The sequence below is a fragment of the Hyperolius riggenbachi genome, chromosome 4, assembly GCF_040937935.1.
Source record: "Hyperolius riggenbachi isolate aHypRig1 chromosome 4, aHypRig1.pri, whole genome shotgun sequence".
Taxonomy (NCBI): Eukaryota; Metazoa; Chordata; class Amphibia; order Anura; family Hyperoliidae; genus Hyperolius; species Hyperolius riggenbachi.
The window spans coordinates 441,174,936-441,200,695 of record NC_090649.1 but is presented as its reverse complement, the minus strand read 5'-3'; the positions used below and the strand labels follow the sequence as shown (position 1 = coordinate 441,200,695).

General features: G+C 45.6%; 2 protein-coding genes across 4 annotated transcripts in view; one reads left to right on the top strand and one right to left on the bottom strand.

The window, feature by feature from the left end:
- DLK2 (delta like non-canonical Notch ligand 2) overlaps nt 1–2,747 on the bottom strand; it is a 65,663-nt gene extending 62,916 nt beyond the window's left edge. Inside the window, exons 1-2 of one of the 2 annotated variants that reach the window (XM_068232572.1) lie at nt 2,077–2,747; nt 1,118–1,211 (exon numbers count right to left, since the gene is read on the bottom strand). The gene's annotated coding sequence lies outside the window, so the exon portion shown is untranslated. Of the gene's footprint in view, nt 1–1,117 lie in introns of both variants that reach the window. The other variant, XM_068232571.1, reaches the window with a different exon arrangement.
- A 1,318-nt stretch (nt 2,748–4,065) lies between these two features.
- The window catches only part of TJAP1 (tight junction associated protein 1), an 86,691-nt gene continuing 64,996 nt past the window's right edge, over nt 4,066–25,760 (top strand). For both annotated transcript variants that reach the window (XM_068232570.1, XM_068232569.1), the window contains exons 1-2: nt 4,066–4,118; nt 10,579–10,642. The gene's annotated coding sequence lies outside the window, so the exon portion shown is untranslated. The remainder of the gene's footprint in view (nt 4,119–10,578; nt 10,643–25,760) is intronic.

The following is a 25,760-nucleotide window of genomic DNA, read 5'->3' as shown; positions in this document are numbered from 1 at the left end:
TAATCTTGCAGCGGCACTCCACCTCCCGCATGCGAAGAACATTCCTATCTGGTTACAGCACTGTATTGCTGCATTACATAAAAGTGGAACTACTGGCACAAGGTCATATTCTCTATTGATCACATCCGGGTACAAGAATGAGCACTCGGCGGTGGCTTAACATGTACATAAAGAAAATTCAGGCAATTAGAAAGCTATAGGCTACGCTGTTCTGAACAGAGTCCACCTGGATATTAGGGGTGGAAACCCGATAGGGTCCTATTACAATATAAGTATTGCTGAATTTATCGTCTTAATGCCCCCTGCCCCCCAGACTTCGAATGACGCATAAAAGAATACCTGTAACCACCCAAGGAAGAAAAAGAAAAAAGAAGTAGCTCCCTTCCTTCTGCGCAAGCTCAAGCGCAGATCTGTGTGTGCAGTACGGAGCCACTCGTCTTCAGAGGTACTCAGAGACCCAAAGATGCAGTCGGATGGAGGTTTAAACAGGGACCTGGTGGGGGAATGAGGAGAGCGAAAAAAGCACCAGGAAGGTTCTAAGGGTTTCCCAGCCTCCCCTCTTCTTATGGGTGTGTTACTTTTTCTTCCCTGGGTCTTTACTGGTATCCTTTAAGCTTCAGCATGTTGTGCATGGCCAAGTGCAGGTGTGTGTGTGGGGGGCGTCTTGGAGGGATGGGTGGCGTAACCGGATTGGCCACTGTGGTGGAATTGGTTTTTAAAAGGCAGAAGCATGGACCAGCAAATTTATCTGGCTGGATACCACCATAGCATGACTGCCCAGCACCTTGTTGCTGAAAAACCATGATTGTCACGCAATCTCTCAGTGGACTGTATGTAGGATCTACTGGAGAAACTACCTTTGAAGCTTGCATCCATTGACCTGTTTGCAAACAATGCTGATTGGGTGAGACCATACCATACTGTTACTTCTATACATAGACAGCCACAAACTGTTCAATTATATCTGCCTCTTCATTGACTTTATCTGGGCAGGCTGTGATTGGTCCTCCTGAGTCCCTTTATGACAGGTGGAGATTGTTTAGAGGCTAAACTTCCTTGTGAGACATAAGTGTATGGTTGATTCAGTACTGTGATTGGGTGCTGAATTTCAACATACCTCACTCTTCTGTTGCCTCATTGTTTGGTTGGTAGTGCTGCGAATGGTCGTGGCCATAACTCATCTTCCTGTTATTACCAAGGTTTGTGGCTCCCTGGATTGGAAAAAGGGTTACAATTACAGGGTGGATTAAATGGATAATTGTTAAGGCCAAGCATTCTGACTTTATTCTCAAACACCAGTGCAAACTTATTGCAAATCTGCATACAAATTGGTTCATTTGTGGACAATTTCAAATCTGCATACAAATTGGCTCATGTGTGGACAATCCTCTGATCTGGACTATTGCACAATCTTTGAAGTATGGGAGTCATGCATAAACATGTTGTCCCAATTATGATTTGTATACAATAGGTTTCATAGGTGTTGTACAGTTTTGTAGAATACATTATTTATCCTTTGTTTGTGGTTCTAAATGGGGTAGTTTTTTTTTGCAAAAGACTTTACACATGTTATTCTGCTTATTGCAGTTTAGTGAATACACCTCAATGTATTTAAAGGCTAGAGCAGCCTTTCTCAACCTTTTTACCCTGGAGGAACCCTGCAAATAACTTTGGGATCTCAAGAAATTCTTGAAAACAATTTTTTTGATCTGATTGAGGAACCCCTGCATTTATTTTGCAGGAGGCATGGTCATTAAAAGTCGTGAGGCTGTTTATTATACTACCCCTCATTATACTCCCCCTCATTATACTGTCTCCTTGTGTTAGAGCTTTTTTTAATTAATGTGCTAATTATTATTCTGATCCCCAATTTAGTGCTAATTTTTATAATAGGAGGCTATTATAATGTGCTCTATCATACTTCCCCCACGATGGGGGAAAATGCCAAGACACCTCTGAAATTTCAGGCCAATAGAAAGAAGCCCACACAGGCACTTGACCCAAAACACATGAGCCCATAAGCAATTAACGTTTTAACCTGAGTTTTCTCCTATGTGGCAGTACTTTTTCACCTACTTTTTGGTACTTTTCCCATTGAAAGGTGCAAAAAAGTTAATGAAGATGAAAAATATCTCCAGGAGAAAAAGTGAATTGCACATAGCCCATGTTGTCACAATTAAAGTGACTTCACATATCAAAGCTTTTTCCATTTCGAGGGAGAAGGACCTTGTTACACTGTGCACAACTGAGGCATGCGAACATACCAAGCCTGCCAACACTGTTAGCTTCTTTCTGCCCCTTATCTGACTTCATAACCTTGTCTCTGATCAAAGGAGCCCTTGTAAAAGAGAATAGTGGAGGATCCCTGAATTCTGGTAACTTCTTCAACACTTTCTTCAGGATTCTAAACTTCGATTGAGTGAAAGATCTGATCTTACCCGATGCTTTGCTAAATTTCTTGACAAAGGCATTACGACATATTTTACTAGCCATATAGTGTCCACTGGCCCCATGTCTGTCCACTAGGACCTCATTTGAATAACCCCCTATAGATATACTGGCGGCCCCATGTCTGCCCACTATGACCTCATCTGAATAGCCCCCTATAGCCTCCACTAGCCTCATGTCTGCTCACTAGGACTTAATCTGAATAGCCCCCTATAGTCTTCATTGGCCCATGCCTTCCCACTAACGCCTCATCTGAAGAGCCCTCTATAGCCTCCACTGGCTCCTTTCTTCCCACTAGGACCTCATCTGAATAACCGGCTGCTATGAGCCTATAGCCGGTTATTCAGATGGATCCTAGTGGGAAGAAAGGAGCCAGTGGAGGATATAGAGGGCTCAATGTCTACCCAGTAGGACTTCATCTGAATATCCTCCTATATCCACCACTGACCCTATATCTACTCACTAGGACTTAATCTGCATAGTCCTCTATAGCCTCTACTGGTCCCATGTCTGCCCAGTAGGACCTCATCTGAATAGCCCTCTACAACATCCACTGGCCCATGTGTTCCCACTAGCACCTCATCTGAATGGCTCCTATAACCCTACTCTGGCACCATGTCTGCCCAATTGGACCTCATCTGAAAAGCCCCTTATAGTCTCCACTGGCTCTATGTCTGCCCACTAGGACATCTTATGAATAGCCCCCACTGGTCACTAGGACTTAATTTGAAGAGTCGTGTATAGCTTCCACTGGTCCCATGTCTGCCCACTAGGACCTCATTTGAATAGCCCCCTATACTCTCCACTGGCCCTATGTCTGCCCACTTAGACCTCATCTGAAGAGCCCTCTATAGCCTCAACTGGACCTATATATTTTCACTAGGACCTCATCTGAAAAACATCTTATAGGCTCCACTGCCCCCATGTCTGCTCACTAGGTCCTGATCTGAATAGCCCCTATACTTCTCCAATAGTCTCATGTCTGCCCAGTAGGACCTCATCTGAATAGCCACCTATGACCTTCACTGGCCCCCTTGTCTGCCCACTAGGACCTCTTCTGAATAGCCCCCTAACTCTCCACTGGTCTTTGACTATGAGGAGATATTGGGGTACACAGAGGGGGATATTGAGGCAGAGGGTATTGGGCTGACTATGAGGAGATATTGGGGTACATGGAGGGGATATTGAGGCAGGGGGAGGGGGTATTGGGCTGACTATGAGGCGGTATTGGGGTACATGGAGGGGATATTGAGGCAGGGGGGCGGTATTGGGCTATGAGGCGGTATTTGGGTACATGGAGGGGATTTTGAGGCAGAGGGAAGGGGTATTGGGCAGACTATGAGGAGATATTGGGGTACATGGAGGGACATTGAGGCAGAGGGAGGGGGTACTGGGCTGACTATGAGGAGATATTAAGGTACAGTCCACCAGAAGAAAAGTTATTTGTCTTGTCTATTTTTGTCTACAGGGACTCAGGGAGGGGATATTGGAGTGACAGCACATGCAGGATCTCGCAGGCGCCATGCTGTTGGAGATTTTGTTCGCAGCTGATTTTGAGCTTCAATAAAATGGCAGCGGCCGTCGGCGTACACAGCACTGACGTCACACGCTGAACGTCGGGATTCCAAAGGATTACCCAGACTGCCCCGCGGGAACATGTCGGCTGAGAGGTGAGATAACAGCCGAGAAACACCAGAGGGGGGTGACAGTGTAAGGAGGAAGAGCGGTGACAGTGTATGGAAGAGGAGGGGATACAGTGTCTGCGTGAGGAGGGGTGACAATGTATTAGGGTATACAGTGTATGAGGGAGGAGGGGTGACAGTGTATGAGGGAGGGGGGTGACAGTGTATGGGGTAAGGAGGGGTAACAGTGTATGGGTGAGGAGAGGTAACAGTATATGAAGGAGGAGTGGTGACAATGTATGAGGGTATACAGTGTATGATGGAGCCTCCTCCATTATACACTGTATAGCCTCATACATTGTCACCACTCATCCTTCAAATACTGTTACCTCTCCTAACTGGGTATGTCAGGGGTGCCCATTAGGTAGATCGAGAAGGACTTCATGGTAGATCCCGACCCCACTACATTTTTCCATTCTGTATAAACAAGTGCATAGCTCCCAACTGTCCCTCTTTTGGAGGGACTGTCCTTTTTTGGGAGCTCTGTCTCTCTTTCCTCCTGATTTGTCCCTCTTTCAGGACTTTGTCCCTCTTTCTAGGTAAATATAAGTATTTCTCGACTAAAACATTTGTTTAATTGCCTCTTAACTTTATTCCCATCTTTAAAATTAATATATTTCTTATTTTCAAATGTTAATATGAAGGTAAATAAACCAGGATAGAAAGGACCAGTGTGGTTTGAATTATAAGACAACATATTTTTCTTATGAAATCTTTATGGTATGTGTGACTAGGGGTGCGATCAGGGGTGTGGCAGGGGAGTGGCTTAAGTGTCCCTCTTTCTCATCTCAAAAAGTTGGGAGGTATGCAAGTATGCTCCTAAAATTGTATATAGGTAGATCATTTTGACTTGCTGATTTTTTTAAGTAGCTCACAAGCTGAAAAGTGTGGGCACCTCTGGGGTATGTGGTACGAGGGATGACGGTGTATGAGGGAGGAGGGATGACAGTGTATGGAAGAGGAGGGGTGACAGTGTATAAGGGGATTCATTGTATGGAGGAGGAGGGGTGACAGTGTCAAAGGGGATTCAGTGTATGTAGGAGGAGGGGTGACGGTGTATAAGGGGATTCAGTGTATGGAGGAGTAGGGGTGACAGTGTATGGGGGAAGAGAGGTGTCAGTGTATAAGGGGGTGACAGTGTATGGGGGAGGAGGGGTGACAGTTTATGGGCATTGCTGTAGGGATAGATTAGGTATGGGTGTACTGGCATTGGAATATAATGGAGATATTCATGTATGGTAAGATTTAGGGTGCTACTTTAGTGGACCCAACGGGAAACCTCATAGGGAAATCTAGCTAACACTTTGTGCTGTAGTGCGTGCTGTAATTGGAGAACTGTTCCCTATGAGTTTTCCTGCTAGCTCCCCTAAAGTAGACTAAGGGCCTGTTCATACTATGCGCGTTCCTAGGCGTTTTCAGGGAACGCGTACGGGTAGCAAATACGCATAGAAACGGCTCGTAATGGTTTTGAATGGGCTAGTTCACATGTATGCGTATGAGACGCATACGTTTCTTATCCGCATTGCTGCATGCAGTTCTGTGCGTCACGCATAGAAACGGACGCAATGAAAGTCTATGGACGCTTATAATAAACGCGTACTATTGCGTTTTAGCGTGCGTTTCCCTCCGCGGTTCCCAGCATTCTTTTGTGTTTCCTGTATGACGTCAGTTCCTTTCAAGATGGCGCCGAAGAAGAAGAGAGGAGGGCGCGCCGCTGCTCCTGCAAAAAGCAGCGGCGTAGATGTAGGGAGAAAAACTTTCTCCACAGAGGAGCTCATAGTGAGAGTACAGCTGTACAAAGACCCTAGCCACACCATCACAACCCACACCCAGGATATGATGTCAGCTGCACAGATCAATCTTTATTAAACACTTCCCCTTTTAGACAAAAACGCCTTGCTACAAAAATGGACCAAAAAAACGCATTGCAACGCGTACATCCGCATGCGTTTTTTTTTACATGCGTTTCTGTACTAATTCCATGCGTTCTGCAAAAGCAGCCAGTATGAACAGGCCCTAACGCCAGATTTGGGCCTCAACAGTTGGTGAAGAGGTGTCAGTGTGGGGTATAACAGCTGTTTATGGCAGAGTGGATATCTAAGGACTCACAAATAAGCTGTAAAGCGATCATGCACAAGCAGCGCGAGATAAAACCAGCGCACACTACATGTGGTACTGTTGTGTGGCGTACGCTCCTAAGTTATGTGCGCACCTTGTAATTGCCGCGTGATATGATGCAGGCGCACTACTGTCCCAATCAGTTATCTCGTAAAGGCTTTCAAACAGGCTCCACATGTATTGTCTATCCCACTTTTGCTTCTATCCAATTCAACCAGTCACTGACGGTAATGTGGATGCCTGCAAAATACTCTCCAGCCAACCACCTTCCTGCTCCAGGAAGGCCTATTAGGGGGGCAGTAACACAAGCTGTGACTGACTACATCCTATGCCAATCACAAGTCGTGCATCTGCCATGACTTGAATTGGATAGGAGCACACGTGGAGCCTGTTCAAAAGCCTTTACGGAGATAACAGGTTGGTGCCATAGTGCGCCTGCTTCATATCATGGGGCAATTACAAGGATTGCGCAAAACTTAAGAGTGCACACTACGCAATAACAAAGAAACAAACAGAACATTTATATCGCGCTTTTCTCCTGGCAGACTCAAAGTGCCAGAGCTGCAGCAACTAGGACGCGCTCTATAGGCAGTAGCAGTGTTATGGAGACTTGCCCGAGGTCTCCTACTGAATAGGTGCTGGCTTACTGAATAGAGATTCGAACCCAGGTCTCCTGTGCCTGAGGCAGAGCCCTTAACCATTACACTATCCAGCCACCACAATAGTACCGCCCGCTAATATTAACCCACGTTGCTTGTGCGCAGTGATGAAATCATATTTCATCCAGATAATTAGTGCAGCTGATGTGGTGGTGGGGTTCTCTTACAGAAAAACTGTAGTGAAAATAGCATAATGAATACAATTGTTTATTGTTTACAATATTCAGTTCTAGATTATTTAGTCAGTGTTTGCCCATTGTAAAATCTTATATCTCCCTGATTTACAATCTAAAATTTATCACTGGCAGTGACATTTTTAGTTCTGTCAGGTGATCTGTACAGAATGTTTGTTACTGAGAGTTCTATGCACAGAGGGAGATATTGCTTGCTTGGTAGTTGGAAAAATGTTATTTCCCACAATGCAACGAGGTTCACAGACAGCAAACTGTCAGGCCCTTGGTCATGACATCACACTCTTACACTGTTACATGATAGTTATTTGGGTTGAAAAGACATACCTCCATCAAGTTAAATCAGAAAATAAAGTACAACACCAGCCTGCACCCTCACATATGCCTGTTGATCCAGAGGAAGGCAAAAAACAAACAAACCTGAAAAGGTATGGTCCAATTAGCCCCAAAACGGAAAATAATTTCTTCCTGGCTCCAGATGGCAATCACGCATATATAGAATTTGCCATAACTACTTCCTGTGGCAACACATTCCACATTTTAATCACTCTTACTGTAAAGAACCCTTTCCTAAATAAATGGCTAAAACTTTTTTTTCCACCATGTGAAGATCTTGTCCCCTAGTCCTTTGCAAAAGGCGAGGGACAAAAAAGCTCATCCGCCAAGCTTTTATATTGCCTTCTGATGTATTTATACATGTTAATTAGATCCCCTTTAAGGCATCTTTTCTCCAGACTAAATAAGCCCAGTTTATCTAATATTTCCTGGTAAGTAAGACCTTCCATCCCTCCAATTGTATTGCTAGTCTCTGTGCCTGCTCTAAAACTGCAATAAATTTCCTGTAATGCGGTGCCCAGAACTAAATCCCATATTTCAGATGTGGCCTTAAAGAGAACCCGAGGTGTGTTTAAAGATTGTTATCTGCATACAGAGGCTGGATCTGCCTATACAGCCCAGCCTCTGTTGCTATCCCAAACCCCACTAAGGTCCCCCTGCACTCTGCAATCCCTCATAAATCACAGCCATGCTGTGAGGCTGTGTTTACATCTGTAGTGTCAGTCTCAGCTGCTCCCCTGCCTCCTGCATAGCTCCGGTCCCTGCCCCCGTCCCTTCCCTCCAATCAGCAGGGAGGGAAGGGATACAGGCGGGGACTGGAGTTCTGCAGGAGGCGGGGAGAGCAGCAGACTGACACTATAGAGATAAACACAGCCAGCTCTGACAAGCTGATTGTCAGCAGCATGGCTGTGATTTATGAGGGATTGCAGAGTGCAGGGGGACCTTAGGGGGGTTTGGGATAGCAACAGAGGCTGGGCTGTATAGGCAGATCCAGCCTCTGTATGCAGATAAAATTCTTCAAACCCACCTCGGGTTCTCTTTAATCGAGAGGTAAGCAGGGGCAGTATTATATTAGCATCCCAAGTTTTTATTCCCCTTTTAATGCATCCCACTGTGGGAGGGGCTTCACCATTATATCAGCCACGTAGACTCCCCCCGATGAGCTATTCAAGAAAAGGTAGATTTCTAGTGGGAAAGAGGGTATCCACTATTGATTGGAATGAAGTTCAATCCTTGGTTAAAGTTTCTCTGTAAGTCCTATCTATACAATGATAGATTATGGCCCGCTATGCCAATCCCAATGATCAGTGTCTGACTGAATTCCATTTGATAGACATCTCTTCTCTGCCTAGCTTGCACAGTTCTGATAGAGTTCAGCATAAATCTGACTTGCAATTATCAAGCCACAAGTGTTATACTGCTCAATGCAATAATCTCCCCCCACCGCTACCTTCCCCATCCCATCGCTCTGCCTTTGGCACTAGTCTATTGTAGGGGACCCAGTAGGAAACCTCATAGGGAAATTTAGCTAATGTGGTTGAGTGGACAGCGGCCTCTAGAACTGCTAGGTTTCCAATAGGTTGTAGTAAACTACGCCCACACTACCCTGACACTTGCCCCAAGTGTAAGGTAGCCACTGGTGATTTCTTTCATATGCTGCGGAGCTGCCCGGCTCTTGTGGATTACTGGACCGAATTGGCTCACACCATGACAGGGGTGATGGGTGAGAAGCTAGTGGTGGATCCTAAAACACTCCTTGGACTTTACACTGAGTCCACCCTCTCTTCTCAACGTATCATCCTGGTAAAAATTATGTGCTTCTATGGGAGACGGCACGTCTTTCACAAAATGGGTGTTGATACACCCCCTCTTCTATCTCCTGGTTGAAGAGACTACATTTATGGTCTGGTATAAGCTTATTTATCTTAATCGCAAATGTCCCACCAAGTTTGATAAGATTTGGCATCAATGGGTCTACTACACAGATACTCACAACGTTTTGGACAGCTCCCCAGCAGGAAGGCTTCTAAGTCCAATGGTAGTATAGAGTTCTCTGGTATATGATAATATCTGGTGACTCTTAAAGCGGTATCGTCACCATAAAAATCAAATTTCAACAGCAACTGGTCTGAGTGTATTAAGTGATAAAGATGCTAATCCTGCATTCAAAACTTTCAAAACTTTTTCTGTTGTTATGATTTGGAGTTATCACATACTTAAGGAACACTGGCCCTTTAGTAGTCGTGCCAAAGAATTGCATGCTGGGGGTTCTTTTTATCTATAATCTATTCCTCCTCTTCCCTTTATTTCCCTGCCAGCTTCTTATCTGAAACCTAATCCCCTACTCACTTGTGTTTACAAGCAAGGCTGAGGCGACTCAGCGATTGGAGGAGACAGGGAAAAAAGTAAAGGGCAGAAATGACATCACGAGTTAGCCTTAACCGTGGGCAAAAGACATGGCCCCCACCAGGAACAGAATTCTCGTCATTTACTATATAACATTCACTGAAATCAAAACGTGGACAGTATAATACATGTGTTATGTAAGTAGATCAAGTATATATCTACCTATATATGTGTTTTTTTTTCCTGTGGCATAGTATGGCTGATCCTACTGCTTTAACTGCAGTGTTTAGCTGCCACACTCTCTTGCTGCTGAATTGGTGCACTGAACCACAGGGAGGGTGGGAAATGTTGGGTTGTGGGTGGATTGTTATGTTGTGTAACGTGTAAAATTTCAATAAGATTCAACATAATTAAAAAAAAGAAAAGAAAAATCTACGCCCACTTTATTTGGCCAATCTCAATGCTTTGTGCTGTAGGAATGTTACTTGATGGAATGTTACTTAAGAAGATTCCAGCTGCGTCCCCTAAAGTAGACTAGCGCCCTGCCTTCTCCCATCCCAATCCTCGGCCATTCTACGAGATGTCTGATTATATAGTCGATAAACTGCCTAGAATCCATCAGATATGTTGGTGCAATAGAGGGCTGACAGATTCAATCAAAGTGATTTGAATTCGCTGTGAATCGAATGGAAGTATCAGAGAATGCATGGGATGCTGTTAGAGTTCCAGAAATGGTATTGTTTGACGTGATGTTGGCAGCAGCAGCACTCTCATCAACGGTTTTTCTCCTGTTTACAGGTGAGCAGAACTGCAGATCATCTGGATGTGGGAGGAGCCGTGGCGTCAGAGCGGAGGTGTGCAGGTAATTATACCAGTGTAATGTAGGCTTCTCTGAAAGCGTCAGTGTGAGAGTGATTAGTAGGAGGTTGTTGGAGGAGTGAAGTGGGCGGCTAGGTGTATATCTGCTGACTGGGTCAGAGATGTAGCTTGGGCAGAATTTCTATATAGACTTTTAGGCCAGACATAGGATCTTGAAGCTGATTCAGAAGCGCATCGGGAGCCAGTGGAGATATTTGCAAAGGGGAGTCGTGGAGACGGCATGGTGGGAGGAGTAGAAGAGTCTGGCTGCTGCGTTCATGATAGTTATCCTGTGGGGCCGGGGCTGCATCGGGTCCCTTAGAGTTCATATCGCCAACTCTGTATTCCAAGCGACCCTGTGCAGCCTTGGCCCCACAGCATAGTTATGCTTGCCCCTATGCGCTGTACTTTGCTGCTCATGTTTTTATCAATGTATTTTCCCATGTATCTTTGTCTCACGTACTACTGCCATTGCCATATGAACCACAATCCATTTCGGTTACGTCAGTTGCCGTACTTTGCAAATAAAGGTATTTCTGATGGATTGTTTGGTGAGGGAGGCCTGACAGGAGATGTTGCAGTAGTCCAGGTGGGAAATGTGTGCACGGAAGAAGCATTTGGCAGTGTCTGGGGTCAGGAAGGGACAGATCTTGGAGATGCTGCATAAATGAAAATTGCAGGCCCTAGTAATGGTTTGGATGTGGGGGTGAAGGAGTGGGCTGAGTCCACAGTGACACCCAGGCAGGGGGCCTGTGCAGTCGGGTAGATGATTGTACTGTTGACAGTGACATGTCCGTGGGGGGTTAGATAGCTCGGGGCAGGAATTTTTTTTTTTTATCCAGGTTTAACTTCTGGAAACCGGCTGACATCCAGGATGAGATGGTTGAGAAGCATGTCCGTGGTGGTGGTTGAAAGGTCCTTGATATGGAGTTAGATCTGGGTGTCGTGTGTGTATAGGAGGTAGTTAAAGCCCAGGGAAGAGGTACATTTGCCGATAGAGACAGTGTAAAAGTGAGAACAGCAAGGGACTAAGAACAGAACCCTTGAAAGAACCCTAACTGAGAGGGTGGTGGGGGTTGAGCAGGAGCCATTGAAGGAGGTCCTAAAGGAACAATTTGAGAGGTAGGAGGAGTACACTGTGACTCCTTTTACCTTAACGATGGCTCCTCTCACCAAGAGACTGATGGTGAAACAAGGCTGATGTGGGCAAATAATCATTACCCTGAAGAAATTCATGGAAAATAAATGTGAAGCATTCACCTCAGTAAAGTGTTTGGAGTGAGAAGCTTCCATGTGTTTTTTCCTGATGTGTGGAAGGTACAGGGAGACTATCCTCCAGGGGTGGAAACGGCTCATGCTGTATGTTGAACGCTTCTGCAGAATGTGGCATTGCTATGGCTAAAGAACTCATTGGCCTTATAACCAAGTAGGAGTTCCAGAGAGTGGAAGCAGCTCTTGAGAAGTCCTGCAGTCTCGCATGGGAGCGGGAAATGTGCAGGGTGTTTAGGCGGAGTTCACTGGAGGGGGCGGCTGGGTGTATGTCTGTGGATGAGTTCACGGGTGTAGAATAGTGTACTGATTAAGGGCTCTGCCTCTGACACAGGAGACCAGGGCTCAAATCTCGGCTTCCTGTTCCGTAAGCCAACACCTATTCAGTAAGGAGAACTTGGGCAAGACTTCTTAATACTGCTGCTGCCTACTGAGCGCGACCCTAGTGGCTGCAGTTCTGGCGCTTTGAGTCCACCAGGAGAAAAGTGTGATATAAATGTTCTGGTGTTGTCTTGTTTAGATGCTGAAAGCGAACAAGAAAACCTCCCATCCAAAATCAAGGATTCAAAAATACATATGCTGCAGTGTATTTTCAGAATACAACTTTATATCATCCCTACAAACAATAAAAACACTTAAAGTGAACCTGAGCCGAAGCTCAGGTTCAAAACAAATTCTTACCCTGCAGACAAGGAAGCCTCAGGATCCTATTGAGGCTTCCCTCTCTTGTCTGCAGCCCCACGTTGCAGAGTGGGGGCACCTCTGAAATGTGAGCACGCAGCCTCACTTCAGTATTAATGGCCACGCAGGCCCATCCGTCCATGTGCAGTAGCACGGAGCCCGCGGCTCTGGCTTACTGGGCATGTGGGGCTCGGTCGGTTATTGCGTGGCCATGAATAAGAAAGAGGAGCTTAGCGGCGAACACTAAGAAGCCAGCGCAGGAGATTTGGGCGCAGCCGACGCCTCCATAGGCCGTATTAGGTATTACGGCTATAGCAGCGCACAGAGTGTAACTTCAGCATCGTCAGAAGACGGAGCTGAAGTTACATTTAAAACACTGTAATTCGGCCTCCAGCAATTGCTGGAAGCCGAATTACATCATTCCCCACTATCCATGGCGGCCTGGAGGGGGAATAGTAATTAACACTGCCGGGACTTGTGCGCGCTCGTACACGCTCAGCGGCGGGGGACAGCAGAATAGAGAGGGAAGCCTCAGAATCCTGAGGCTTCCCTCTGATTTTTGTGTAAGTGAATTTCAGCTCAGCTACATTTTAAAACAAGGCGTGGTCATCTTGTCGCCATATCTTCAATAAGTTAAACAAAAGTGGGGACACCGAGAGCCCAATATAGTGTAGTAAGCAAAACAATAGGTTGGAATTGAAAAGTATATAGTGTATATACCAGGGCTGTGGAGTCGGTCCAAAAATCCACCGACTCCCGACTCCTCAGTTTAGGATTCCACCGACTCCGACTCCTCGACTCCGACTCCTCTAATTTGCATATTACAATTTTGTTGATTAAAAGTATGTAACGTGAAATTCGTCTCTTAACTGCCAACGCTTAGGAATTTTACAAGACAACTGAAGTGAGAAGGATATGTAGACTACTATATTTATTCCCTTTAGACTAAAACTAGTCCTTGGTAAGAGTACTTGTAAAAGGTACAAACCGGAACAAAGAACATCCATCAGGCCCTAGGCAATGTGAGTGTGGGAACATGTAAGAATGATGTGCAGGTACTCTGCAGGGGAATAAGGAGATTGTAAACAGACAACACCTCTGTGTTCAATGTGCACAGCATTCTCAGTGGATTCCCTGCAGCTCTGTGGGGAGTGCATATGTAGAGTATAGTACTACTGTGTAACAAAGTAAACCTGAGACTGATGAAATTAAAGTTTTATACATACCTGGGGCTTCCTCCAGCCGCCTTCAGGATAATCAGTCCCTCGTTGTCCTCCTCCACCACCTGGATCTTCTGCTATGAGTCCAGGTACTTGAGCCAGTCGGGCGTAGTGCGCATGCACACACTCCACTGCCAGGAGCATACTACACCTGTGCAGAACTATTGCGCAGGTGCAGAATGTTCCTGGCTGTGGGAGCGGCATGCGGCTGGACAGCGCTGACTGGCTGAATTACCAGGACTCATAGCAGAAGATCCGGGTGGTGGAGGACAGCGAGGGACTGATTAGTTTTATGTATAAAACGTTACTTTTCATCCGTCTCAGGTACCCTTTAATTTGCAGTCACTAAACCAAATTTTAACAACATATCAAATTATTTGATTTCATCAGCAAAGGGAGTGCATACATTTGCATAAATCAGCATCAATGCAGAATTATTTCCATCTCATTGACCATCTCTATTAGTGACACAGCTACACATCAGGCTTTATTCTTACAGCATAGATGTTATTTAGTATATATGTTACGGCCAGAACCCGAAGTTTGGCCACTTCTAGTTCTGGCCGGCCACTTCGGGTTCTGGCCGGCCAATGTGCGAAGTGGCCGCTGCGCTGCGGCCAATGTGAGAAATTGATTGATTCCTGTGACATTAAGGTATCTTCTGCCCGCAGCGCAACGGCCAAACGTATAACAACTTAGTTAATTGAATGCAATTAAGCCGGCGGCAATGTAACAATTCAAGTCACCGGCTTTTTCTCTGCCTCTCTCCTCCCCCCGCCTCTCTCTGATCCCCCTTCCTCTCTCGCTCTCCTATGGGCAGCCGGCAAGGACACGCGTGTCCCCTCCAGAGTCGTTAGTCGCGGCAGGCTTCCCTGCCGTTCTTGCAGGGCGGGTGCTGGCAGAAGCAATGTCTGCAGCCTCCCCGCTCTGCTTTCCTGGTGCGACGAACGACTCTCGTGGACACGCATGTCCCCGCCGGCTGCCCATAAGAGGAGGAGGAGAGAGACGCGGGGGGGGGGGGGGGGGGGGCTGGAGAGAGAGGCAGACCAAAAGCCGACGGCTTGAATTGTTACATTGCCGCCGACTTAATTGCATTAAATTAACTAAGTTGTTATACGTTTGGCCGCTGCGCTGCGGCTAGAAAATACCTTAATGTCACAGGAATCAATCCATTTCTCACATTGGCCGCAGCGCAGCGGCCACTTCGCACATTGGCCGGCCAGAACTAGAAGTGGCCAAACTTCGGGTTCTGGCCGTAACATATATAAGAGATTCCTGTGTACACATCATATATACAGTCACAATCAGATATGTATATCTGACCTTAAAAATACGGGGACTGCTTTATTGAAGCAGCACAAGTAACTCATTTTGATTGGTTTATTTCATTTTTGTGGACTAAGCACAGCTATTACTGTGTATATATACATTATTTTTAATGACTATTATCTGAGAAATAGAACATTTTATCATATATTCTATTTTAATTACAGTTACAAATTCATTAGGAGTCGGAGTTGGTGCATTTTTCCCCGACTCCAGGCACCCAAAATTGCCCGACTCCATGACTCCGACTCCACAGCCCTGGTATATACTCACAAAAGTGGGTTACATCCTAGGTAACCACTGTACAAGCAGGTGAGGAGATTAGACCTGTCCTCACTCAGGATTAAAAGTCGCTCTCTGTAGATCAGGAAAAAAGAGATGGGGATCGACCCCTCCACCAGGGGTGGATATTGGTAATCTAAGAGTGAACAGAGGCGCCAGCAGGATAAAAGGTACTAAAAAGTTAATTCCTCAGGAGGTGGTGGTGGTGGACTCGCCTCCTTGAAGTAGACAAGGTACTGTCAGCTTTTTAACAGGTTTATTTATATACTGCAGACAACCATGCAACGCGTTGCGCAGGTATATTCCTGCTTCCTCAGGCAATAACAAATAGGAGTACACGCAGTACAGTCTCAAGGTCACGATAAGCGCCTTTGTCTTCAGCTGCTCTTTTTCACCACAGGAGACTTCAGAAGTCTTTGGGAGCCCAAGTTATGAGTGGTTCTGTAGTGCGCATGCGCAAGTGTGCAATCGCAGTACGGAGCCACCAGACTTTGGAGGCGCTTGGGCTTCCAAAGACTTCTGATGCCACCCGTGGCAGGAGATTTGAACGGGGGAGCCAGCGTTGGAACAAGTATCCAAAGGAGGGGTCCGCACACAGTCTTAGTGAAGCAAAAAGTGCAAGTTTTTATTGCTCCATTACACACATGCAATGTTCATCTGACCATTTTGGCCAACAATCGTTTCCGGGCCTTTAGGGGTCACCTTTTTTTCTGCCTATGCCTTGACAAAGGGGACCCATAAAGGCCCCGAAGCGTCAAGTCCTGCACCAGCATTCGCACAATAAGGTGTGCGGTTCTTTTTCTACACAGCGTTGGAACAAGGGGACCGTGAGAGGAATGGGAAGCTTAATAAGACCCAGAGCCTTCATTTCTTATTAGTTACAGAGAACCCAAGGTGGAGATCAAATTAGGACACAGAGGCTGTTGTGTGTGTACTGTGACCAGCCTCTGTGTCCTATTCTGCTTTCAGCCCCTCCCCCCTGCGTTCTTCTGTCACGTCCCCCCCCCCCCCCCCCTTAAAAAAAACGCCAGGCTAGCGACACGCAGATTGTCTATTGCTATTTACCTTATCCTGTCAGTCACCGCCACTCTCTCCTGCCTCCTGTATTACACGGCTCCCCCGCCTGCGTCCCTTCCCTCCCTGCCTTTGTAAGCTGATTGGAAGTACGGTAGCTTTCAGAGACAGGGAGGGAAGGGATGCAGGCGGGGAGCCGTGTAATACAGGAGGCGGGAGAGAGAGGCGGTGACTGACAGGATAAGGTAAATAGCAGGCTAGTGACAATCTGCGTGCCGCTAGCCTGTCCGTTTTTTTAAGGGGGGACAGAAGAGCGCACGGAGGGATGGAGGCAGTATAGAAGCACACAGAGGCTGGTCACAGTACACACAACATACCTCTGTGTCCTAATATGATTTCACAAACCAACCTCGGCTTCTCTTTAATTATCTGTTTTTTGTTTTTTTTTTATTTCAAAATCACTTAAAGTTTGGTTTAAATGCAATGTGGGTTGCTGACATGTGCAGTGCTGGCCCAGCGCAAGTGTATCACCATATCTGAAATTGTATTAAAATTGCATGCAAAATGATGTGGAGATGGGTCATAACACAACAGAGAGAGAGATAACCTGATCCAATGGACATGCTAGCATGATGACACAATATGGCTGTGTCATCACATTAAGGAGACTCTAATAATCTAGGGCATATCAACACCACACCGGCAGTATGCTGATAATTCTCTCGTCAGCTTTGCTGGGGAATGTCCTTATCCATGTCACCTTATTACATCATTGTACTGTTCCACTCACAAATGTCACATCTTTATCTAGACAATACTAAGGGGGAGGATGGCCAGAAGAGGACAGGACTATATCTCCCGTACAAATCGTCTGAACTCTGTAGCAGTACTGGTCAGGGTCCAGTTACTTTATAGTATTACTGTAGTTCAGGTGGAGAGTTTGTGGACACTGTATTTCTTGGTTCCTCCTGGTATTTTCGGTTAGTGTTTTAGTAACAGTAGTGGTTTGTCAGGACCTCCTCCTGTTCAGTAACTCTGCATTGTTCATGGAGTTTGACCTTCTCCACATCTTCGTAGCTCCTGGACTTTGTCTCTTGATGTCATGTGCTAATCTCAGTCTTATACCAATGCACTGAAGAAGATGCTGGTCAGACAGGCCTTTCCTCACTACACAGACAATACCGGTCCTATGCCAGAGAGAAGGTAGGAGCTATGTTGGGCATTGGAGAATGATTGAAGAATGATGGGACATGATTTCACTGATTGGAGAATGATGGTGGTTGGGGCAGACTTTGAAAGCAGAGGTTGGGGGAAAGAATGGGATTGAGGCAATGTTTGAAGTACAATGATACTGCAGCACTCTCACACTTGCGTCCAGAAGGACATTACCCTATAGGTACAAATGGTAAAAATTATAATTTTACTGTATCACGAAAAGTTTTAAAATGAGAGGTATTCGGTTTCAGAATATCTCACTGTGTAGCCCTCAGATATATATCTGTTGTCAGAGTGTGGGGGTCTTTGCTGATCCCCCTTATCCCATAGCAAGTCTCATGGGAAGGTGTAGCTATCCCACACTACTATGACCACTGACCACACAGTGTGTCTGTGTCGCTCGGGGACAGTGGAGATAACCCGATCAAGGATATAGCTGATCTGGTTCAACCACCAACTATCAAGTCCCCTCACACACTGACCCAATGACGGGTGGGTATATACAAACATAGAGTGCTAAGTGCTGTACATAGACTTTAACATGTGCATGTTTCACCAAAAGGCTTCATCAGAAAGCGTGCTGTACATATATTACATAGCCTACACCAATTATTTACATATATTACAAAGTACCCCCCATCATCATATAAGCCCCAGTCAGAGCTGGAGTGCCCTGTCAGGCAAGGCCATATATATAGATAGGGAGGGAAACAGGGGAGGCGTCATAGTGGGCGTGATGAGGTGTGTCACATTTTACCTATTATTAGCATTATACAGATTACAGGGCTGATGCCCTGTCCATGTATCTTACCTCATTGAGGTCTTAGTGTGTTCGTATTAAGGGATGGGAACCATCATTAGGATAGCATGGTAACTCCCCCTCAAGTTCGTGGGGTTGGCCATCTCTCTGTGACCCACGATAGGGGGAGGGGGCCCGCAGGATGCTGTTCGCCGGTAGGTTGCAGCCAAAACTTCAAACCCTGGGCGAATCTAACGGTCAGCTAATGGTGCAGACAGCGCTGTAGCGGTGACGTCACTTCCGCCCACACGCGCGTCTGCTTCCTGTCCTGTGGTGATCTGGGACGCAGCTTGCGTTCCAGGTCTCCCTCTAGAGGCATTAGGTTCCTCCTCTATCCCGACTGCATCACTGTTAAGGAAACGCCCCCTCCATTCAAGGGGACGTAAATCTCTGTTTATGGTTGCATAGCAACCTCTCGAATATATAAACATTGGCGCATATCAATGGTGCAGATCCTCTTAGGCTCACATAGTCCTCCATCTGGACCCTTACCTAGCCCACTGTTGTGCACTCATATACGCAGGTGTCCCTCACATGCATATATCAGTGTAGGTGCACATATGTGTAATGCGCATATGTAAATTTGTATCTGTATTCGCTCGTATATAGTGTGATCACAACCCCTATACAGTGTAAGCAAACACGCACGTATATTGTGTACATCATGCAAGGATCCGACCACATTGCATGGGATAAATTACCTCGAGTAGACAGGTTTTTTAGGTCAGTGTATGCGGTGGCACTGCCCTCCTAGAGTGGGTCTCTGCTAGATCAAAGAGAAGGGAAAATAGGTATGGGGAGGGTGGGTGGAGGGGGAGGAGAGGGAGACACTACAATCTTTCCCCATCATCTGTAGATGGCCCAAGATTTTACAGTATAAAGTAGGACTCCAAGTCTTGGTGGCAAAGGCTGAATCCTAGCCATTTATAAAAAACATGCCAGATTAAAATCCTCATTAAGGCCCCCCGGGGCTATGGTATCCAATCTATAGATCCACTGCGATTCTATCTGGGTGAGCTTGCGATCAAAATCGCCTCCTCTAGGATTTTTTCTCCAACTCTGAATCCCCCAAAAAGAAATGTTAAACCTATCCGATCCATGTATTCCATTCATATGTTTGGCTATAGATGTTTCTCGCCTGTGTTTGATGTCTCCCACGTGTTCAAGGATCCGATCCTTAAATTGTCTCGTGGTTTTCCCCACATACCAGAGATTACATGTGCACCGAGCCCCATATACAACCCCTCGCGTGTCACAATTGATAAAAGATCTAATTTCAAAGACTCTACCAGTTTTGGGGGATGTAAAGTGTTTTGTTGTTGGCACGTATTTGCATGCCTTGCACTTTCCACATCTATGGGACCCATTTGGTCTCTGTGGCAGCCAGGTTTGTGGACTTGTCGTGAGTTTGGTAAACGTGCTATGTACAAGCATGTCCCTAAGATTCGGCGATCTCCTGTAGGTGATTGCTGGATTTTGTGGCAAAATCCGTGCCAAATCCCTGTCCTTATGTAGAATCGGCCAATAATGACGTACAATCTCGAAGATTGTATGTGACTGATCCGTATATGTGCCTATCAGTCTAGGTGAGGTTTTAACAGTATCTGTCTGAATTTTGTCTTTTAAAGTGTCTATTCTTGGTGTGTTGATGGCTCTTTTGTGAGCTGATTCAATCACTTTATCGGGGAACCCTCTTTGTTTGAAGCGATTTGTAAGTAATTGGCATTCCTTATTAAAGGCGCCTTCGGTGGAACAATTGCGTCTCGCCCTCAGAAACTGTCCTACCGGGATACTTTTTCTTAAAGCTCTGGGGTGCGAGCTCTCCCATTTTAGGAGCGAGTTTGTAGACGTCGGCTTACGATAAATCGCTGTATCCAATTTCCCCCCATCACCAATGGAAATGGTGAGGTCCAGAAAATTGATCGATGTGGGATGAATTTCGTGGGTGAATCTCATACCAATCGTGTTGTTATTCAAGATGGATACGAAATCTTCAAACAGTTTGTTAGACCCCTCCCACAAAATCACCACATCGTCTATAAATCGTCCCCAATACAATATATGTGACGTAAAGAATGACAGATCTTCTGAAAAAACATGGGTGTCTTCCCACCAGCCCAGGAACAGATTGGCGTAAGATGGCGCACACGCCGTGCCCATGGCACTGCCCCTGAGCTGGTGGTACATACGCCCGCCAAACAGAAAGACATTGTGTGTTAAGACAAATTCTAATAGCTTTAGCAAAAAACTGCTGTGTTCCTCAAGATGTTTTCCTCTCGTTTTAAGGAAAAAGTTGACCGCATTCATCCCTAGATCATGTTGGATGTTGCTATATAGGGATTCGACATCTAAGCTTGCCAATTGAGTAGAGGGGGACACCTCCACATCCTGCAGACGTATAAGGACATCTTTTGTGTCTTTTAGATATGATGGTAAAGCTTCTACAAACGGACGTAGAAATCTATCGATATATTGGCTAACCTCATCGGTTAGATTTTCTCGTCCCGATACGATGGGTCTGCCCGGGGGTGGAATTTTACCCTTATGTATTTTGGGCAAAGCATAAAACACAGAGGTGGTGGGATGTTCGGTTGATCTTTTCAATCGTGTGTAGTCCTCCGGGTCCAGACACCCTCTGTCTAGGCCATCTTTAAGGAGGTTCTGAAGTGAGATGCAATGTTGTTTGATAGGATTGGATTTAATTACAGCATATTGATCCTCATCACTTAATATTGTCAAACACATACTCTCATATTTGTCCCGATCCATCACCACTACGTTACCCCCTTTGTCCGCAGGCTTAATAATGATCTTATTGTTCTTCTTAAGTGAGTCAAGTGCCAGTCTCTCTTCCCTGTTGAGATTGTCATGTCTGGGGATCCCTATTGTGTCAGCTTCTAGTTTTCTGAACGCTCGTGTGACCATATCCACAAAAGTGTGTATCTGCGGATATTGTGATATGGAGGGGCAAAATGTACTTTTGGACCTTTTGCCACTGTGAGGAGCGAGGGAAGATATACCCTCTGAATTTTCATTAAGTAGGTCCTGGAGTGCAGATAGGGCCTCTCGTTCATTTCTCTGTGTTTTTTTATCTTTGGCTTCCTTACTTTCAAACATTTTAATCAATGCCAATTTTCTCGCAAATAAATTGAGGTCTTTGACCCATTCAAATGCATTGTATTTCTCAGTCGGTACGAACGAAAGGCCCCTAGTAAGAAGATTTATCTGCACCCCCGTTAGCTCATGTGATGATAAATTAACTACTCTGAGCTGGTCCTGTACAATCCTCTCTCCTACCACTGGTGGGTACGGGGTCTCCCCCTTCGTTGACCTGTGTACCCCCAGTCCTTGCGATCCCTCAGGGTATGTTGTACTGTTTTTGTCTGTATGTCCTGTGTGTCTACACATTGTGGCGTCGGTGTCCCTGGAGGTTGGTCTAAAAAACCCCCCTGTCTTTGCTTATTGGTTATGTGTGGTCTTTTGGGTTTTCTCGGGAGGGATTTTTTCTTTTGTTGTTTTGATCTAGGTGAGGTGTGTCTACTCGATGTATTTGATTCGCTGCCCGATTGCGTATCAGCCTCAGAGACACTTTGTCCCTGGGATGCTGATTCTATCGGTTGTGGCGTTTTCTCAGCCCAACTGTATACTCTGTTATTTTTGAAGTCCTGACTGTCTCGTAGGAACTTCTTGTGTTTTCTCTGTTTGATCTCTTCCGTATACGCGTCTACTTTGCGTTGTAACTTTGTTTCAAACTTTTCAAAGTCCGGATGCCCAGATAATTCCAATATAATTTTTTGCTCACTCAAAAGTTTCGATCGCACTTTCTCCAGATACTTAAGTTCGTAATCATAGAGAAATTGCATCTGTTCCAGGGTCTGTCGAGTTTTCAAATCCTCCCACCCATGCATAAATGTGGTATCCTCTGTGTGGGAGTGTAATTTTGTCAGATTACGTAACCCTCTCACTGTAATTTTTTCTTTTAAGTAAACATTGAATGATGCTACCTCCCAGGAAGACCTGGTGAAATCCTTGTAAGTTTTGAAAATGTCAACAAATACTGGTTCTACATCTGTGCCATAGCTAAGTTGCTCTCCCTCAGTTATCTCTTCATCTACCTTGGCTTGAAATGTTTCTCTAGCCTCTGTAGTAAAGGCTTCAATGGAGGGAAGGTCTAAAGATAAATAGGCCATTCCCTATCAAATGGCGGTGTTCGGTACACCAAAATGGAAAATGGTCACACACTACCGAATAAGCGAAGTACCAGGGAAACAAAATCTCACACTTGCGTCCAGAAGGACATTACCCTATAGGTACAAATGGTAAAAATTATAATTTTACTGTATCACGAAAAGTTTTAAAATGAGAGGTATTCGGTTTCAGAATATCTCACTGTGTAGCCCTCAGATATATATCTGTTGTCAGAGTGTGGGGGTCTTTGCTGATCCCCCTTATCCCATAGCAAGTCTCATGGGAAGGTGTAGCTATCCCACACTACTATGACCACTGACCACACAGTGTGTCTGTGTCGCTCGGGGACAGTGGAGATAACCCGATCAAGGATATAGCTGATCTGGTTCAACCACCAACTATCAAGTCCCCTCACACACTGACCCAATGACGGGTGGGTATATACAAACATAGAGTGCTAAGTGCTGTACATAGACTTTAACATGTGCATGTTTCACCAAAAGGCTTCATCAGAAAGCGTGCTGTACATATATTACATAGCCTACACCAATTATTTACATATATTACAAAGTACCCCCCATCATCATATAAGCCCCAGTCAGAGCTGGAGTGCCCTGTCAGGCAAGGCCATATATATAGATAGGGAGGGAAACAGGGGAGGCGTCATAGTGGGCGTGATGAGGTGTGTCACATTTTACCTATTATTAGCATTATACAGATTACAGGGCTGATGCCCTGTCCATGTATCTTACCTCATTGAGGTCTTAGTGTGTTCGTATTAAGGGATGGGAACCATCATTAGGATAGCATGGTAACTCCCCCTCAAGTTCGTGGGGTTGGCCATCTCTCTGTGACCCACGATAGGGGGAGGGGGCCCGCAGGATGCTGTTCGCCGGTAGGTTGCAGCCAAAACTTCAAACCCTGGGCGAATCTAACGGTCAGCTAATGGTGCAGACAGCGCTGTAGCGGTGACGTCACTTCCGCCCACACGCGCGTCTGCTTCCTGTCCTGTGGTGATCTGGGACGCAGCTTGCGTTCCAGGTCTCCCTCTAGAGGCATTAGGTTCCTCCTCTATCCCGACTGCATCACTGTTAAGGAAACGCCCCCTCCATTCAAGGGGACGTAAATCTCTGTTTATGGTTGCATAGCAACCTCTCGAATATATAAACATTGGCGCATATCAATGGTGCAGATCCTCTTAGGCTCACATAGTCCTCCATCTGGACCCTTACCTAGCCCACTGTTGTGCACTCATATACGCAGGTGTCCCTCACATGCATATATCAGTGTAGGTGCACATATGTGTAATGCGCATATGTAAATTTGTATCTGTATTCGCTCGTATATAGTGTGATCACAACCCCTATACAGTGTAAGCAAACACGCACGTATATTGTGTACATCATGCAAGGATCCGACCACATTGCATGGGATAAATTACCTCGAGTAGACAGGTTTTTTAGGTCAGTGTATGCGGTGGCACTGCCCTCCTAGAGTGGGTCTCTGCTAGATCAAAGAGAAGGGAAAATAGGTATGGGGAGGGTGGGTGGAGGGGGAGGAGAGGGAGACACTACAATCTTTCCCCATCATCTGTAGATGGCCCAAGATTTTACAGTATAAAGTAGGACTCCAAGTCTTGGTGGCAAAGGCTGAATCCTAGCCATTTATAAAAAACATGCCAGATTAAAATCCTCATTAAGGCCCCCCGGGGCTATGGTATCCAATCTATAGATCCACTGCGATTCTATCTGGGTGAGCTTGCGATCAAAATCGCCTCCTCTAGGATTTTTTCTCCAACTCTGAATCCCCCAAAAAGAAATGTTAAACCTATCCGATCCATGTATTCCATTCATATGTTTGGCTATAGATGTTTCTCGCCTGTGTTTGATGTCTCCCACGTGTTCAAGGATCCGATCCTTAAATTGTCTCGTGGTTTTCCCCACATACCAGAGATTACATGTGCACCGAGCCCCATATACAACCCCTCGCGTGTCACAATTGATAAAAGATCTAATTTCAAAGACTCTACCAGTTTTGGGGGATGTAAAGTGTTTTGTTGTTGGCACGTATTTGCATGCCTTGCACTTTCCACATCTATGGGACCCATTTGGTCTCTGTGGCAGCCAGGTTTGTGGACTTGTCGTGAGTTTGGTAAACGTGCTATGTACAAGCATGTCCCTAAGATTCGGCGATCTCCTGTAGGTGATTGCTGGATTTTGTGGCAAAATCCGTGCCAAATCCCTGTCCTTATGTAGAATCGGCCAATAATGACGTACAATCTCGAAGATTGTATGTGACTGATCCGTATATGTGCCTATCAGTCTAGGTGAGGTTTTAACAGTATCTGTCTGAATTTTGTCTTTTAAAGTGTCTATTCTTGGTGTGTTGATAGCTCTTTTGTGAGCTGATTCAATCACTTTATCGGGGAACCCTCTTTGTTTGAAGCGATTTGTAAGTAATTGGCATTCCTTATTAAAGGCGCCTTCGGTGGAACAATTGCGTCTCGCCCTCAGAAACTGTCCTACCGGGATACTTTTTCTTAAAGCTCTGGGGTGCGAGCTCTCCCATTTTAGGAGCGAGTTTGTAGACGTCGGCTTACGATAAATCGCTGTATCCAATTTCCCCCCATCACCAATGGAAATGGTGAGGTCCAGAAAATTGATCGATGTGGGATGAATTTCGTGGGTGAATCTCATACCAATCGTGTTGTTATTCAAGATGGATACGAAATCTTCAAACAGTTTGTTAGACCCCTCCCACAAAATCACCACATCGTCTATAAATCGTCCCCAATACAATATATGTGACGTAAAGAATGACAGATCTTCTGAAAAAACATGGGTGTCTTCCCACCAGCCCAGGAACAGATTGGCGTAAGATGGCGCACACGCCGTGCCCATGGCACTGCCCCTGAGCTGGTGGTACATACGCCCGCCAAACAGAAAGACATTGTGTGTTAAGACAAATTCTAATAGCTTTAGCAAAAAACTGCTGTGTTCCTCAAGATGTTTTCCTCTCGTTTTAAGGAAAAAGTTGACCGCATTCATCCCTAGATCATGTTGGATGTTGCTATATAGGGATTCGACATCTAAGCTTGCCAATTGAGTAGAGGGGGACACCTCCACATC